Raw genomic sequence first — 18,104 nt, 5'->3', positions numbered from 1 at the left:
TTGAGGAAAATGATAACAGACATACACACACGCACAACCTCTTCGTTCGGTCTCCGTTCCGTCTTGAGTAAAAAAGTAAATATATTTTTTTTTAAATTAATAAAAAGAGAAAAATTAAATATTTTATTGATGTATTCGATAAGAAGAAAAGATGGTAAACGTGAATTTCCTGATTATAACTAGAACTCACAAAGCATCACATAAAGACTGCGAACACATACTGGCATCTAATTAAGCAATTTCTGATGTAACATCATCTGGGATTTTTTCTCTTTTTTTAATAGAAATTTCATCTGTAAATGAAAATTACTGTGAAACAATGACATGAATGAAACATATATATATATATATATATATATATCGTAGGACGATAATTACAAAAAATAATGATAAAAAATATAGAAGCAGTGAGTAAATTGATCACGAACAATACAAAATAATAATAATAAAAATAAAATATAATTAGTAACAATTCTTTTCACTGGAGAAAAAAGAAAAGGTGTAATAATAATAATAATAATAAAGGAAATAGGAGAGAGAGTATGAACTCTCTTAATATCAGTCAGACGTCAAATGGATTAGTTATAACCGTAATATGAGTATAAAATTTACAAAGCATCATGTCACCGTGATTAATAAAGCAATGCAGTATAGTATTTAATAAATAAGAAACAGATTATTTATTAATATGCATCTAAACAATATTAATATACAGAATAGAACTTCAATTTTATTGTTTGCATAAAAAGATTATTAAAAATATATAAATAGGGACATTTAAAGAGGTGTCATGTATAATTAATTTAATCATTATAATTTAATATCTAGTAATTAAATAGAAATAAAACAATACCCTAATTGTTATAACTCATAAAGCGTCATACAGAAACAATTTCGGTTTTGTAGTTTGAAATAAGACTCAATTTTTTTTTTATAAAACTTTAATCAATTACATTTTTTTATCCGATAGGTTTTTGCCGTCTTTTTGGCAACTTCATGATTCCACCCTCATAGAACTTCTGGTCCTTACCAACAAAAAAACAGAACAGAGTGCGATTTCAGGTAATCATTAGTGAAAGTTTTACTGTTCAAATAGTTTTGCAAAATGATAATCTGATGTTACAACATCAGGGCTGTATGGGGGATGAGACATCACTTCCCGACTTAGCGCTCCGATAATTTTTCACAAGTTAACAAAGATGTGCGAGACCTTGGAACGCCTTGGTGGAACATGATTGCTTTGCGATCTGCCGATTCTGGCCGTTTTTCTTCGATTTCTTCCTCCAGTTTCATTAGTTGTTGATAGTAAATATCTAAACCGATCGTTTGGTTCCATGGAAGCGGCTTAAAATACATAACAGCTTTGTAATCTCACGAATTGACAACATGATTTTTTTCTTTGTGTCTCAGCTGTCAATGTGGTTCATCGTGCTCGGACTATGATCGTTTTCGATCGATGTTATTGTAGACGATTCATTTTTCATCACCGGTGATTATTCGTTTCAAAAAAGAATCGACTTTACCGCGTTTGAGATGCATATGACAAATATCGATTCGTCGCATTAAGTGAATCTTTCAATTCATGCGGAATTCGAATATCGAGCTTCTTGCCGAGACATTCGACGTGATTTTCAATCGTTTTTTGTAATACATTTAACCTCCCTGCAATCTCTATGTTGAGACAGTTCCTGACGATTCACTCGACTCTATACGATTCAGCGGCTCCTACAGTTCACACAGCTTCTTTCGGACGCACTCCGCTCCTGACAATTCAGCGGCTCCGTACACGCTATATAAGCCGGCTCCACAATACATTCAGGGCTTCTTCCATCAGCCTTGATGGACTCAACGATTCAAACTTACAAAATATAATATTATATATATTCTTAACAATGTATCGTTTATGAAATTTCTAAAAAGCATTTATATATAATCTTGTATTATTCATTCAAATATTAAAGGATCATATCTAATTACGAAGTGATAAATGTCTATATTTATTTATTATTTAACTAGCGGTAAATACATAAAGTCATTACCCTAACAAAGGTACTACACCAAAGTGGATATTATCTAGACACTCTCATACAGTTATATGACGATCCGATGTAATTATGACTTTGAATCGATCTTCATCGATTTCAGTAGTTCGACCAGAACGTCGGTCATCTTTGAGTGAAAAATCTCTAGAACTTCACATACCTCTTTCGGAGCCTCAGCAACTTTTTTGTTTTCACCGAAATAAAAAAGTAAAATATGTCGAAAATATTATTTTTTGTACTCATTGTTAATTTTTGGTTAGTTCATTGACCATAAACAGGTGCAAACAAAATTACGTTTACTTGGCTTCTAAAGTATGGTAAAAGTGACAGCTACCAAGTGCCAAAAGAAAAATATCATAACATGACAGAATTCCTTCAAAACAAACCTAAAGTTATCTATTTGTGAAAGCCGAAATTATTTTCTTATCTATCCCAATATAATAAATAATTAATATGATATTAATAAGAGAAATCATTCTAATCGGATCAATATTTTCATGTCTGTGATTTTACAAATCATGATCGTTTCTAACCAAAAGAAAAGAACAAATTTTTAGCATTCATGAAAAATTCCAGTGGAATATATATTCAAGTTTTTTTGCTTGATATCTTCACACAGATGAACCGATTTGGATGAAATTTGGCACAATGATTTCCTCATTTTATGTCAATTTTGGGCAGTTTAATTCAGGGATGACGGATAAAAGGTTTTTTTTCAGTTATCGTTTTTCTCGTTATCTTCAGACTGATTTAACCAATTTGTATGATTAATTCTGAGTATTGATCATTGATGTACCGTTTAATTTTGGTTAGAGTTGGTCAAGCGGCAAAGGAGTTACAATCGCCATGGATCCTGTAACTTTGCCAGGAAATTTGTGAAGCTCTTTGCCAGGTTCTATTACTTTTTTTTTTTAATTAAAAAACTTTTGTGGTAATTTTTTAAATGGTTATAAGTGAGTTGATGTGAGGATACGAATCGATTCTAAAGATGGCTTAGGCATCTTATTAAAAATAATTGGCATCCTGTGACATGTATAAAAAATAAAAAGAGGAATGAAATTATCCTTTTCTGTTTTCCTTCCTCTTTGAATTGAATGCACCGTTTAAAATAAGATTAAATAAATATTTATATTATTCGCATCAAGACTCTGTGATTGACCAGTGTCTATTTAATGAAATTAATGTTAATGTATATCCAGCTTACATAAATATAGTTCCTAATTAAAACTAATATTTCTGTAAGTAGCTGATCTCCCTCATCTTAAATTGAATTTAACAGATTGAATTCAATAACGATATTTAATTAATAAAGTTATAATTAATATCAAGTACAGAACTGAATTATCGATTGAAACATTGTTGGGAAAGCGTAGCCAGTTTCAAAAATAATCTTACTATATTAAAAACATTACAATGTCCATACCGGACATTGAGGGACATTCATAAAATTTGGTGTATGAATCGAAAAGATTATAAATATATTCAGTAAAAGGTTTTTTATAGTCTACAGAGAAAGTACGTTTACGGCTTAAGAAAAAAACGTTAGGTTTAGAGATGGAGTAAAACGTTAACGATTAAAGTATCTTATATATAATCGCAGACTGAAAATGGCTTATATCATCAGCAGTTTATCGTATCAAAAATGCGTTAGAGTTCACGTACTCAATTTGTAACAATGGCTTAGCAACGTAAAATTTCCTCCACCACACCTCTCCTTAATCTCTGTACGCGTAAATAAAAGTAACTGCGCCATTTTTTAATACGGAAGATTTTTAATAAAAGTCTTTAAACATACGTAGTTCTGCCTCTGACCGTAAACGCAACAGAAATATTCAAATTGATAAAGTTTCAAAAAGTCGAGTAAAAATAGGATCTACTTTCGCTGGTTCAGTTAAAAGAACCGAATGTGGAGTATAGATATCGTTTATAATATTTCCTAATAGTAATAAAGATAATATCTCGAATTCCTTTTCTAAGGCTAATTATAGAAGGGACTTTGGTAAACGAGAACGCTGACTGTAAGAAGTAAACTGATGTCAACGCACGTTACAGAATTCCCGTCTCTTCCCGTGTCAAATGCTGATACACCAAACAGTGTACAGAATTCCATAAATGCATCCAACTCCATTAATTGTATCGTCTTTTAAATAAAAGACGATACAATTATAGCCCGCCAAATCTATTTTTTTATTTATTTGGTTTACTTCTTACTTTATATATTTATATACAATTTATGACTTACAATATTTGAATTAGTTTTTTTTAATTTATAATATTGTATATATTTTCACAAATAAAAAATTTTAAACAATAAAAAAATAATAAATAAATTTATACTCGTTAAAAAAAAATGGCATTCAACAATTTTTGAAATGAAAACATTTAAGTGATTTGCGATCGATTAAAAAAATAACTTTAATTCTATTTTCACTGATAAAAGTTTTGGATATAAATTATAAAACGTTTCTTCCTGAAGTTTACAGGTAATCGGATGTACCCACAATTTCCTATTTCTCCTCTAGTTCCTTATGATAATGCCTAGAGAAAAATTTCTTCTGGTTTCAATATATTTTTAATTACTCAAAAACCCTTTAATAAGATAAAAAAAGTTTTAGCGAACTCAAAAAAATCAAATCAAAAGTAGTAAAAATCATTAAAAAAAGATCACCGGAAGAAACGATAGATTTACAAGTTCAGTACGGGAACTATGAAAGAACTGATTGTACAAGGATAAATAGAACAGATGGCTGTGACATCACAAACACTAGTTTTATTAAAGTGTACCAGCTGGCTATCGAATTCCGATACCGACCGCTCCAGTGATACCGATCTCTCATCTATAGTTAATCTAAGTTTTGGTGTATGCCTGTTTTAAAGAATAATGTGGATTATACCATACAATATAATTTTGTGAATCTATGAGTAATAATGCCGAACTAATTGGTAATTTGGTACCGTTTTTTCTTCTATCCGGAAGATTTTCGATTTTAAAATCCCGGAATTTTTCACGTGCTACAAAATTCATTTTTATTATTAAAAAAATCTGTAATTGGGCATAAGCCTGAATGCATTACAGGGCAGGCCAGTGAAGCGGGAAAATTTTAAAGCTTAATTATTCATTTTACGAGGCAGTTGAACTTGATTTTCAGATACTTAATGTCATTTAATAAACATGGAACAGTTGTCAGATGCGCATCATGCTTTTTATTTTAAATCATTTTATAAAAATGGTGACCGCGACAATTGTAAAAAGGTTATTACCCAATAGGTTCAATATTCCACGTCATGGGCGGGTACCGTCTGTTCACCTAATTAATTTTTGGTTAAATGTTTGAGGAAACTGGGTCCACATTAAATTTAAATCATGAAGAAGCAGCCAAAAGTTTTAGTTCGCCGGAAAATATTGATAAGAGTTCGAACTGCCGTAACACGCAGTCCAAAACGTTCTGCGACTTGTGTTCCACACTCCTTTTTCAAAAATTAATTTTTTGAGATTATTTTTTTTATAAAAGATATATTTTATTATAATCTCATTTTGCAAACTGAAGGTTTGCATTATCTTGGTTTATCTGTTTTTTTTTTTTTTGTATGATAACCTTGACTATAATCTAGATTGTATCTCAATCTAAAATATTCACAGAGGCATCCATCTCTTTGATAAGTAATTGTTAATTAAAAAGTAATAATAATAATCTATTTCCTTTTATAAATAACTACAGGCTTACTCCTCAATTACAGCCGCTGTTGGGAATGATTTTTTTTTTGTAAAAAATACATAGCCTGGTGAGAAATCGAAGCCAGGACATACCGGATGAAAAGCAGAGACGCTATCACTCTATCACGGAGATATAATAATAATAATAATAATAATAATAATAATAATAATAATAATAATAATAATAATAATAATAATAATAATAATAATAATAATAATAATAATAATAATAATAATAATAATAATAATAATAATAATAATAATAATAATAATAATAATAATAATAATAATAATAATAATAATAATAATAATAATAATAATAATAATAATAATAATAATAATAATAATAATAATAATAATAATAATAATAATAATAATAATAATAATAATAATAATAATAATAATAATAATAATAATAATAATAATAATAATAATAATAATAATAATAATAATAATAATAATAATAATTAATAATAATTAATAATAATAATAATAATAATAATAATAATAATAATAATAATAATAATAATAATAATAATAATAATAATAATAATAATAATAATAATAATAATAATAATAATAATAATAATAATAATAATAATAATAATAATAATAATAATAATAATAATAATAATAATAATAATAATAATAATAATAATAATAATAATAATAATAATAATAATAATAATAATAATAATAATAATAATAATAATAATAATAATAATAATAATAATAATAATAATAATAATAATAATAATAATAATAATAATAATAATAATAATAATAATAATAATAATAATAATAATAATAATAATAATAATAATAATAATAATAATAATAATAATAATAATAATAATAATAATAATAATAATAATAATAATAATAATAATAATAATAATAATAATAATAATAATAATAATAATAATAATAATAATAATAATAATAATAATAATAATAATAATAATAATAATAATAATAATAATAATAATAATAATAATAATAATAATAATAATAATAATAATAATAATAATAATAATAATAATAATAATAATAATAATAATAATAATAATAATAATAATAATAATAATAATAATAATAATAATAATAATAATAATAATAATAATAATAATAATAATAATAATAATAATAATAATAATAATAATAATAATAATAATAATAATAATAATAATAATAATAATAATAATAATAATAATAATAATAATAATAATAATAATAATAATAATAATAATAATAATAATAATAATAATAATAATAATAATAATAATAATAATAATAATAATAATAATAATAATAATAATAATAATAATAATAATAATAATAATAATAATAATAATAATAATAATAATAATAATAATAATAATAATAATAATAATAATAATAATAATAATAATAATAATAATAATAATAATAATAATAATAATAATAATAATAATAATAATAATAATAATAATAATAATAATAATAATAATAATAATAATAATAATAATAATAATAATAATAATAATAATAATAATAATAATAATAATAATAATAATAATAATAATAATAATAATAATAATAATAATAATAATAATAATAATAATAATAATAATAATAATAATAATAATAATAATAATAATAATAATAATAATAATAATAATAATAATAATAATAATAATAATAATAATAATAATAATAATAATAATAATAATAATAATAATAATAATAATAATAATAATAATAATAATAATAATAATAATAATAATAATAATAATAATAATAATAATAATAATAATAATAATAATAATAATAATAATAATAATAATAATAATAATAATAATGCCCTGAGGTAGGTAATCCCCACGTCCGGAACACAACATCTATGTTCCACGTCCAGGGCGGCAACAGCTGTACCTTTGTACATCACATATAGCTGGCTAACGGGGTTCCGAGTAAATTCCTCGGTTATGCTTTTCTAAGTTTGACCTGGTTCCAACTTCAGGTCACTAAACGGACTGGATTTTTGGCTACCTGCAGGAAATGAAATAACAAACGATTTTGGAAATGGATTCATACCATTCTTAGAGCTGGCGATGTGGCGGCCAGGGTCAATGTTATTGCAGGTGTAACGGAGACCCTTCCGTTGTCCACATGCCCCCTGCGATGGCAAGCATGTAGCAATGGTGCCCATGTATGTCGGTGCATGGGAGCTCTGAAAGCTTCGGTGAGTAGGAGCCTGGAGTCAGTGCAGAGACTGCGCATCCGCTCTCTGCCAGGACATATGCCGGTTCCACCGGAGTACCGGATAGGACCTCCAAGGTTAGTAGCCCTGGAGTGGGGGTGTACCCCGGCGGCTAGCCTTGCTACAGAAGGGATCAATGTTCATGAATTTTCCTGAACAAACTCACGTGGCAGAGGGTGCACGTAAACACCCTCGTTTAGAAACCGCCGATTCGCCACAAGCGAAGCGGAAAAAAAGTAAAGAGAGTGATAAGATTAGAAAAGATGCTGATATAATCAGTAAAGATTTGAGAATAGCTTTGTTTGGTAATAATGTTCCCAAACCAAGATTTTTGGTCATTACAAAAGAGAATGGTAACTTCCAAAAGGTAAGTCCATTCTTAATTGCTAGAGAGATTACAAATTGTGCTGGTGGTCCTGTCAAGGATATCCGTAAGACGTTTAACGGATTACATGTCGAAACTATAAACGACATGCAAAGTCAGAAAGTCCAGGCGTTGAAGAAGATCGGCGAATTTGCGGTTACTGTTCAACCGCATAGTACACTTAATTCATCTAGAGGAGTTGTTGTTTGCCGTGATCTTCTTAACTGTACTGAAGAAGAAATAGTGCAGGAAATGTCTAGTCAGGGAGTGACACATTGTCGCAGACTTTCTATGAGACGAAATGGTGAGATTCTTCCTTCGGCCTCTCATGTATTGACATTCAATAGGCCAAGTCTTCCTGAAAAGGTACGAGCTGGCATCCATCGGCTTGATGTACGGGCATTTATTCCGCAGCCGATGAGATGTTTTAGATGTCAACGTTTCGGACACACTGCCGCTAGATGTGAAGCGCAGGAAATTTGTATATGCGGATCGAAGATACATGAGGGTGATCCATGTAAAGACCCTCCAATCTGCATTAATTGTAAAGGGCACCATAACTGTCGATCCAGGAACTGCCCAGTATACAAATCAGAAACAGCCATTCAGGAGGTTAAAACGCTTCAAAAAGTCAGCTACCCTGAAGCGAAGAAGATTGTTAACCTACGTACACCTAGACCATCGACTTCATACGCAGAAGCAGCTGCTGCTCCCCCCACACCTAAAATCAACGTGGAGCAGTTGCTTAACACGATGGCGCCAAGTCTCGCGACAATAATAGAAAGAATCATTGATTCCAAGATCGAGTCTACTCAACAGATACAACAAAGTAAACATGAGAAGGCTCAATCCCGGACTGACGTCGCCGACAGAAGACCCGCACCAGCGCAGTTTAAAAAACCGGCAAAATCCTCGATTATAACTCCAGCAATAGACGTAATGAAGAAAAATCTTGATCTATCCAACAAAGATCTAAAGACCACCCCGACGACGAGTCATATAGCTAAAGATACTGTGACAAGAGTACAGGAAAAATCTGCGTCAACCAAAATGGAGGTGCAAGTAACTATCGAAAAAGCACCAGACACAGACGATATTAAAACCGTACCTACAGAGGCCCCAAAAGCTCAGAGAACAACTGTGGCGAGAGCATCTGTATCAGCCGGCCCAAGCACAGCCTTAGATATCGAATCGAGTTCATCAGCCGCCGAAAGCGCATCGGTTGCAAGTTTAGACTCAATTGCAACGATGCTCACAGCACCATTAAAGCTTTCATCGCCAGATGTAAGCCGGCGAACGTCATTGGCGTCTGAAAGAGAAGACGAAGCCATGTCCGACGCCTCAGACACTCTGTCGTCGGAAGTTGAGGCCGTTCGCAGGATGGAAAAGCGGTGTAAAAAAGGTTGGCCGAAAGGAAAGCCTAGGCGGTAATTTGTGGATTTTAAATTAGAAGATTGAAATTTTGTTCACTTATTTTCTTCATGGAAATATGAATTAAAGAACCTTTTTTTTTATTTTTTTTTGAAGCGGGATGGGGCTAATGACCAAAGTAGTCGATGCCCCTAAAAACCTCAAAAAAAAAAAAAAAAAAAAAATAATAATAATAATAATAATAATAATAATAATAATAATAATAATAATAATAATAATAATAATAATAATAATAATAATAATAATAATAATAATAATAATAATAATAATAATAATAATAATAATAATAATAAATAATAATAATAATAATAATAATAATAATAATAATAAATAATAATAAATAATAATAAATAATAATAAATAATAATAAATAATAATAAATAATAATAAATAATAATAAATAATAATAAATAATAATAATAATAAATAATAATAATAATAATAATAATAATAATAATAATAATAATAATAATAATAATAATAATAATAATAATAATAATAATAATAAAAATAATAATAATAATAATAAATAATAATAAATAATAATAAATAATAATAAATAATAATAAATAATAATAAATAATAATAAATAATAATAAATAATAATAAATAATAATAAATAATAATAAATAATAATAAATAATAATAAATAATAATAAATAATAATAATAATAATAATAATAATAATAATAATAATAATAATAATAATAATAATAATAATAATAATAATAATAATAATAATAATAATAATAATAATAATAATAATAATAATAATAATAATAATAATAATAATAATAATAATAATAATAATAATAATAATAATAATAATAATAATAATAATAATAATAATAATAATAATAATAATAATAATAATAATAATAATAATAATAATAATAATAATAATAATAATAATAATAATAATAATAATAATAATAATAATAATAATAATAATAATAATAATAATAATAATAATAATAATAATAATAATAATAATAATAATAATAATAATAATAATAATAATAATAATAATAATAATAATAATAATAATAATAATAATAATAATAATAATAATAATAATAATAATAATAATAATAATAATAATAATAATAATAATAATAATAATAATAATAATAATAATAATAATAATAATAATAATAATAATAATAATAATAATAATAATAATAATAATAATAATAATAATAATAATAATAATAATAATAATAATAATAATAATAATAATAATAATAATAATAATAATAATAATAATAATAATAATAATAATAATAATAATAATAATAATAATAATAATAATAATAATAATAATAATAATAATAATAATAATAATAATAATAATAATAATAATAATAATAATAATAATAATAATAATAATAATAATAATAATAATAATAATAATAATAATAAATAATAATAATAATAATAATAATAATAATAATAATAATGATAATGATAATGATAATGATAATAATAATAATAATAATAATAATAATAATAATAATAATAATAATAATAATAATAATAATAATAATAATAATAATAATAATAATAATAATAATAATAATAATAATAATAATAATAATAATAATAATAATAATAATAAATAATAAATAATAAATAATAATAATAATAATAATAATAATAATAAATAATAATAATAATAATAATAATAATAATAATAATAATAATAATAATAATAATAATAATAATAATAATAATAATAATAATAATAATAATAATAATAATAATAATAATAATAATAATAATAATAATAATAATAATAATAATAATAATAATAATAATAATAATAATAATAATAATAATAATAATAATAATAATAATAATAATAATAATAATAATAATAATAATAATAATAATAATAATAATAATAATAATAATAATAATAATAATAATAATAATAATAATAATAATAATAATAATAATAATAATAATAATAATAATAATAATAATAATAATAATAATAATAATAATAATAATAATAATAATAATAATAATAATAATAATAATAATAATAATAATAATAATAATAATAATAATAATAATAATAATAATAATAATAATAATAATAATAATAATAATAATAATAATAATAATAATAATAATAATAATAATAATAATAATAATAATAATAATAATAATAATAATAATAATGCCCTGAGGTAGATAATCCCCACGTCCGGAACACAACATCTATGTTCCACGTCCAGGGCGGCAACAGCTGTACCTTTGTACATCACATATAGCTGGCTAACGGGGTTCCGAGTAAATTCCTCGGTTATGCATTGTTAAGTTTGACCTGGTTCCAACTTCAGGTCACTAAACGGACTGGATTTTTGGCTACCTGCAGGAAATGGAGTAACATATGATTTTGGATATGGATTCATACCATTCTTAGAGCTGGCGATGTGGCGGCCAGGGTCAATGTTATTGCAGGTGTAACGGAGACCCTTCCGTTGTCCACATGCCCCCTGCGATGGCAAGCATGTAGCAATGGTGCCCATGTATGTCGGTGCATGGGAGCTCTGAAAGCTTCGGTGAGTAGGAGCCTGGAGTCAGTGCAGAGACTGCGCATCCGCTCTCTGCCAGGACATATGCCGGTTCCACCGGAGTACCGGATAGGACCTCCAAGGTTAGTAGCCCTGGAGTGGGGGTGTACCCCGGCGGCTAGCCTTGCTACAGAAGGGATCAATGTTCATGAATTTTCCTGAACAAACTCACGTGGCAGAGGGTGCACGTAAACACCCTCGTTTAGAAACCGCCGATTCGCCACAAGCGAAGCGGAAAAAAAGCAAGGAGAGTGATAAGATTAGAAAAGATGCTGATAAAATCAGTAAAGATTTGAGAAAAGCTTTGTTTGGTAATAATGTTCCCAAACCAAGATTTTTGGTCATTACAAAAGAGAATGGTAACTTCCAAAAGGTAAGTCCATTCTTAATTGCTAGAGAGATTACAAATTGTGCTGGTGGTCCTGTCAAGGATATCCGTAAGACGTTTAACGGATTACATGTCGAAACTATAAACGACATGCAAAGTCAGAAAGTCCAGGCGTTGAAGAAGATCGGTGAATTTGCGGTTACTGTCCAACCGCATAGTACACTCAATTCATCTAGAGGAGTTGTTGTTTGCCGTGATCTTCTTAACTGTACTGAAGAAGAAATAGTGCAGGAAATGTCTAGTCAGGGAGTGACACATTGTCGCAGACTTTCTATGAGACGAAATGGTGAGATTCTTCCTTCGGCCTCTCATGTATTGACATTCAATAGGCCAAGTCTTCCTGAAAAGGTACGAGCTGGCATCCATCGGCTTGATGTACGGGCATTTATTCCGCAGCCGATGAGATGTTTCAGATGTCAACGTTTCGGACACACTGCAGCTAGATGTGAAGCGCAGGAAATTTGTATATGCGGATTGAAGATACATGAGGGTGATCCATGTAAAGACCCTCCAGTCTGCATTAATTGTAAAGGGCATCATAACTGTCGATCCAGGAACTGCCCAGTATACAAATCAGAAACAGCCATTCAGGAGGTTAAAACGCTTCAAAAAGTCAGCTACCCTGAAGCGAAGAAGATTGTTAACCTACGTACACCTAGACCATCGACTTCATACGCAGAAGCAGCTGCTGCTCCCCCCACACCTAAAATCAACGTGGAGCAGTTGCTTAATACGATGGCGCCAAGTCTCGCGACAATAATAGAAAGAATCATTGATTCCAAGATCGAGTCTACTCAACAGATACAACAAAGTAAACATGAGAAGGCTCAATCCCGGACTGACGTCGCCGACAGAAGACCCGCACCAGCGCAGTTTAAAAAACCGGCAAAATCCTCGATTATAACTCCAGCAATAGACGTAATGAAGAAAAATCTTGATCTATCCAACAAAGATCTAAAGATCACCCCGACGACGAGTCATATAGCTAAGGATACTGTGACAAGAGTACAGGAAAAATCTGCGTCAACCAAAATGGAGGTGCAAGTAACTATCGAAAAAGCACCAGACACAGACGATATTAAAACTGTACCTACAGAGGCCCCAAAAGCTCAGAGAACAACTGTGGCGAGAGCATCTGTATCAGCCGGACCAAGCACAGCCTTAGACATCGAATCGAGTTCATCAGCCGCCGAAAGTGCATCGGTTGCAAGTTTAGACTCAATTGCAACGATGCTCACAGCACCATTGAAGCTTTCATCACCTGATGTAAGCCGGCGAACGTCATTGGCGTCAGAAAGAGAAGACGACGCCATGTCCGAAGCCTCAGACACTCTGTCGTCGGAAGTTGAGGCCGTTCGCAGAATGGAAAAGCGGTGTAAAAAGGGTTGGCCGAAAGGAAAGCCTAGAAAATGATATAATTGGACCAGAAATTATAAGGAAAAGCAAAATTTTGATCATTTTGTGAAATTTTGAACCTTTTTTTTTTTGTTTTTTTTTGAAGTGGGACGGGGCTAATGACCAAAGTAGTCGATGCCCCTAAAAACCTCAAAAAAAAAAAAAAAAAAAAAAAAAAAAAATAATAATAATAATAATAATAATAATAATAATAATAATAATAATAATAATAATAATAATAATAATAATAATAATAATAATAATAATAATAATAATAATAATAATAATAATAATAATAATAATAATAATAATAATAATAATAATAATAATAATAATAATAATAATAATAATAATAACAATAATAATAATAATAATAATAATAATAATAATAATAATAATAATAATAATAATAATAATAATAATAATAATAATAATAATAATAATAATAATAATAATAATAATAATAATAATAATAATAATAATAATAATAATAATAATAATAATAATAATAATAATAATAATAATAATAATAATAATAATAATAATAATAATAATAATAAATAATAATAATAATAATAATAATAATAATAAATAATAATAAATAATAATAATAATAATAATAATAATAATAATAATAATAATAATAATAATAATAATAATAATAATAATAATAATAATAATAATAATAATAATAATAATAATAATAATAATAATAATAATAATAATAATAATAATAATAATAATAATAATAATAATAATAATAATAATAATAATAATAATAATAATAATAATAATAATAATAATAATAATAATAATAATAATAATAATAATAATAATAATAATAATAATAATAATAATAATAATAATAATAATAATAATAATAATAATAATAATAATAATAATAATAATAATAATAATAATAATAATAATAATAATAATAATAATAATAATAATAATAATAATAATAATAATAATAATAATAATAATAATAATAATAATAATAATAATAATAATAATAATAATAATAATAATAATAATAATAATAATAATAATAATAATAATAATAATAATAATAATAATAATAATAATAATAATAATAATAATAATAATAATAATAATAATAATAATAATAATAATAATAATAATAATAATAATAATAATAATAATAATAATAATAATAATAATAATAATAATAATAATAATAATAATAATAATAATAATAATAATAATAATAATAATAATAATAATAATAATAATAATAATAATAATAATAATAATAATAATAATAATAATAATAATAATAATAATAATAATAATAATAATAATAATAATAATAATAATAATAATAATAATAATAATAATAATAATAATAATAATAATAATAATAATAATAATAATAATAATAATAATAATAATAATAATAATAATAATAATAATAATAATAATAATAATAATAATAATAATAATAATAATAATAATAATAATAATAATAATAATAATAATAATAATAATAATAATAATAATAATAATAATAATAATAATAATAATAATAATAATAATAATAATAATAATAATAATAATAATAATAATAATAATAATAATAATAATAATAATAATAATAATAATAATAATAATAATAATAATAATAATAATAATAATAATAATAATAATAATAATAATAATAATAATAATAATAATAATAATAATAATAATAATAATAATAATAATAATAATAATAATAATAATAATAATAATAATAATAATAATAATAATAATAATAATAATAATAATAATAATAATAATAATAATAATAATAATAATAATAATAATAATAATAATTGCCCTGAGGTAGATAATCCCCACGTCCGGAACACAACATCTATGTTCCACGTCCAGGGCGGCAACAGCTGTACCTTTGTACATCACATATAGCTGGCTAACGGGGTTCCGAGTAAATTCCTCGGTTATGCATTGTTAAGTTTGACCTGGTTCCAACTTCAGGTCACTAAATGGACTGGTTTTTTGGCTACCTGCAGGAAATGGAGTAACTTATGATTTTGGATATGGATTCATACCATTCTTAGAGCTGGCGATGTGGCGGCCAGGGTCAATGTTATTGCAGGTGTAACGGAGACCCTTCCGTTGTCCACATGCCCCCTGCGATGGCAAGCATGTAGCAATGGTGCCCATGTATGTCGGTGCATGGGAGCTCTGAAAGCTTCGGTGAGTAGGAGCCTGGAGTCAGTGCAGAGACTGCGCATCCGCTCTCTGCCAGGACATATGCCGGTTCCACCGGAGTACCGGATCGGACCTCCAAGGTTAGTAGCCCTGGAGTGGGGGTGTACCCCGGCGGCTAGCCTTGCTACAGAAGGGATCAATGTTCATGAATTTTCCTGAAATGAATTTTCCTGAACAATCTAACGTGGCAGAGGGTGCACGTAAACACCCTCGTTTAGAAACCGCCGATTCGCCACAAGCGAAGCGGAAAAAAAGCAAGGAGAGTGATAAGTTAAGAAAAGATGCTGATAAAATCAGTAAAGATTTGAGAAAAGCTTTGTTTGGTAATAATGTTCCCAAACCAAGATTTTTGGTCATTACAAAACAGAATGGTAACTTCCAAAAGGTAAGTCCATTCTTAATTGCTAGAGAGATTACAAATTGTGCTGGTGGTCCTGTCAAGGATATCCGTAAGACGTTTAACGGATTACATGTCGAAACTATAAACGACATGCAAAGTCAGAAAGTCCAGGCGTTGAAGAGGATCGGCGAATTTGCGGTTACTGTCCAACCGCATAGTACCCTTAATTCATCTAGAGGAGTTGTTGTTTGCCGTGATCTTCTTAACTGTACTGAAGAAGAAATAGTGCAGGAAATGTCTAGTCAGGGAGTGACACATTGTCGCAGACTTTCTATGAGACGAAATGGTGAGATTCTTCCTTCGGCCTCTCATGTATTGACATTCAATAGGCCAAGTCTTCCTGAAAAGGTACGAGCTGGCATCCATCGGCTTGATGTACGGGCATTTATTCCGCAGCCGATGAGATGTTTTAGATGTCAACGTTTCGGACACACTGCCGCTAGATGTGAAGCGCAGGAAATTTGTATATGCGGATCGAAGATACATGAGGGTGATCCATGTAAAGACCCTCCAGTCTGCATTAATTGTAAAGGGCACCATAACTGTCGATCCAGGAACTGCCCAGTATACAAATCAGAAACGGCCATTCAGGAGGTTAAAACGCTTCAAAAAGTCAGCTACCCTGAAGCGAAGAAGATTGTTAACCTACGTACACCTAGACCATCGACTTCATACGCAGAAGCAGCTGCTGCTCCCCCCACACCTAAAATCAACGTGGAGCAGTTGCTTAATACGATGGCGCCAAGTCTCGCGACAATAATAGAAAGAATCATTGATTCCAAGATCGAGTCTACTCAACAGATACAACAAAGTAAACATGAGAAGGCTCAATCCCGGACTGACGTCGCCGACAGAAGACCCGCACCAGCGCAGTTTAAAAAACCGGCAAAATCCTCGATTATAACTCCAGCAATAGACGTAATGAAGAAAAATCTTGATTTATTCGACAAAGATCTAAAGATCACCCCGACGACGACTCATATAGCTAAGGATACTGTGACAAGAGTACAGGAAAAATCTGCGTCAACCAAAATGGAGGTGCAAGTAACTATCGAAAAAGCACCAGACACAGACGATATTAAAACCGTACCTACAGAGGCCCCAAAAGCTCAGAGAACAACTGCGGCGAGAGCATCTGTATCAGCCGGCCCAAGCACAGCCTTAGATATCGAATCGAGTTCATCAGCCGCCGAAAGTGCATCGGTTGCAAGTTTAGACTCAATTGCAACGATGCTCACAGCACCATTGAAGCTTTCATCACCTGATGTAAGCCGGCGAACGTCATTGGCGTCAGAAAGAGAAGACGA

The 18,104-nt window shown here is 27.1% G+C and overlaps 1 protein-coding gene across 1 annotated transcript in view; it reads left to right on the top strand.

Moving 5' to 3' along the window:
- Positions 1 to 992: 992 nt before the first annotated feature.
- Msr-110 overlaps positions 993 to 18,104 on the top strand; it is a 399,260-nt gene continuing 382,148 nt past the window's right edge. The window contains exon 1 of the mRNA XM_075368739.1: positions 993 to 1,062. The gene's annotated coding sequence lies outside the window, so the exon portion shown is untranslated. The remainder of the gene's footprint in view (positions 1,063 to 18,104) is intronic.

The sequence above is a fragment of the Lycorma delicatula genome, chromosome 6 (genome assembly GCF_047948215.1).
Source record: "Lycorma delicatula isolate Av1 chromosome 6, ASM4794821v1, whole genome shotgun sequence".
NCBI lineage: Eukaryota > Metazoa > Arthropoda > Insecta > Hemiptera > Fulgoridae > Lycorma > Lycorma delicatula.
The sequence above is the reverse complement of the archived record's forward strand: the minus strand, read 5'-3'. Positions and strand labels throughout refer to the sequence as shown.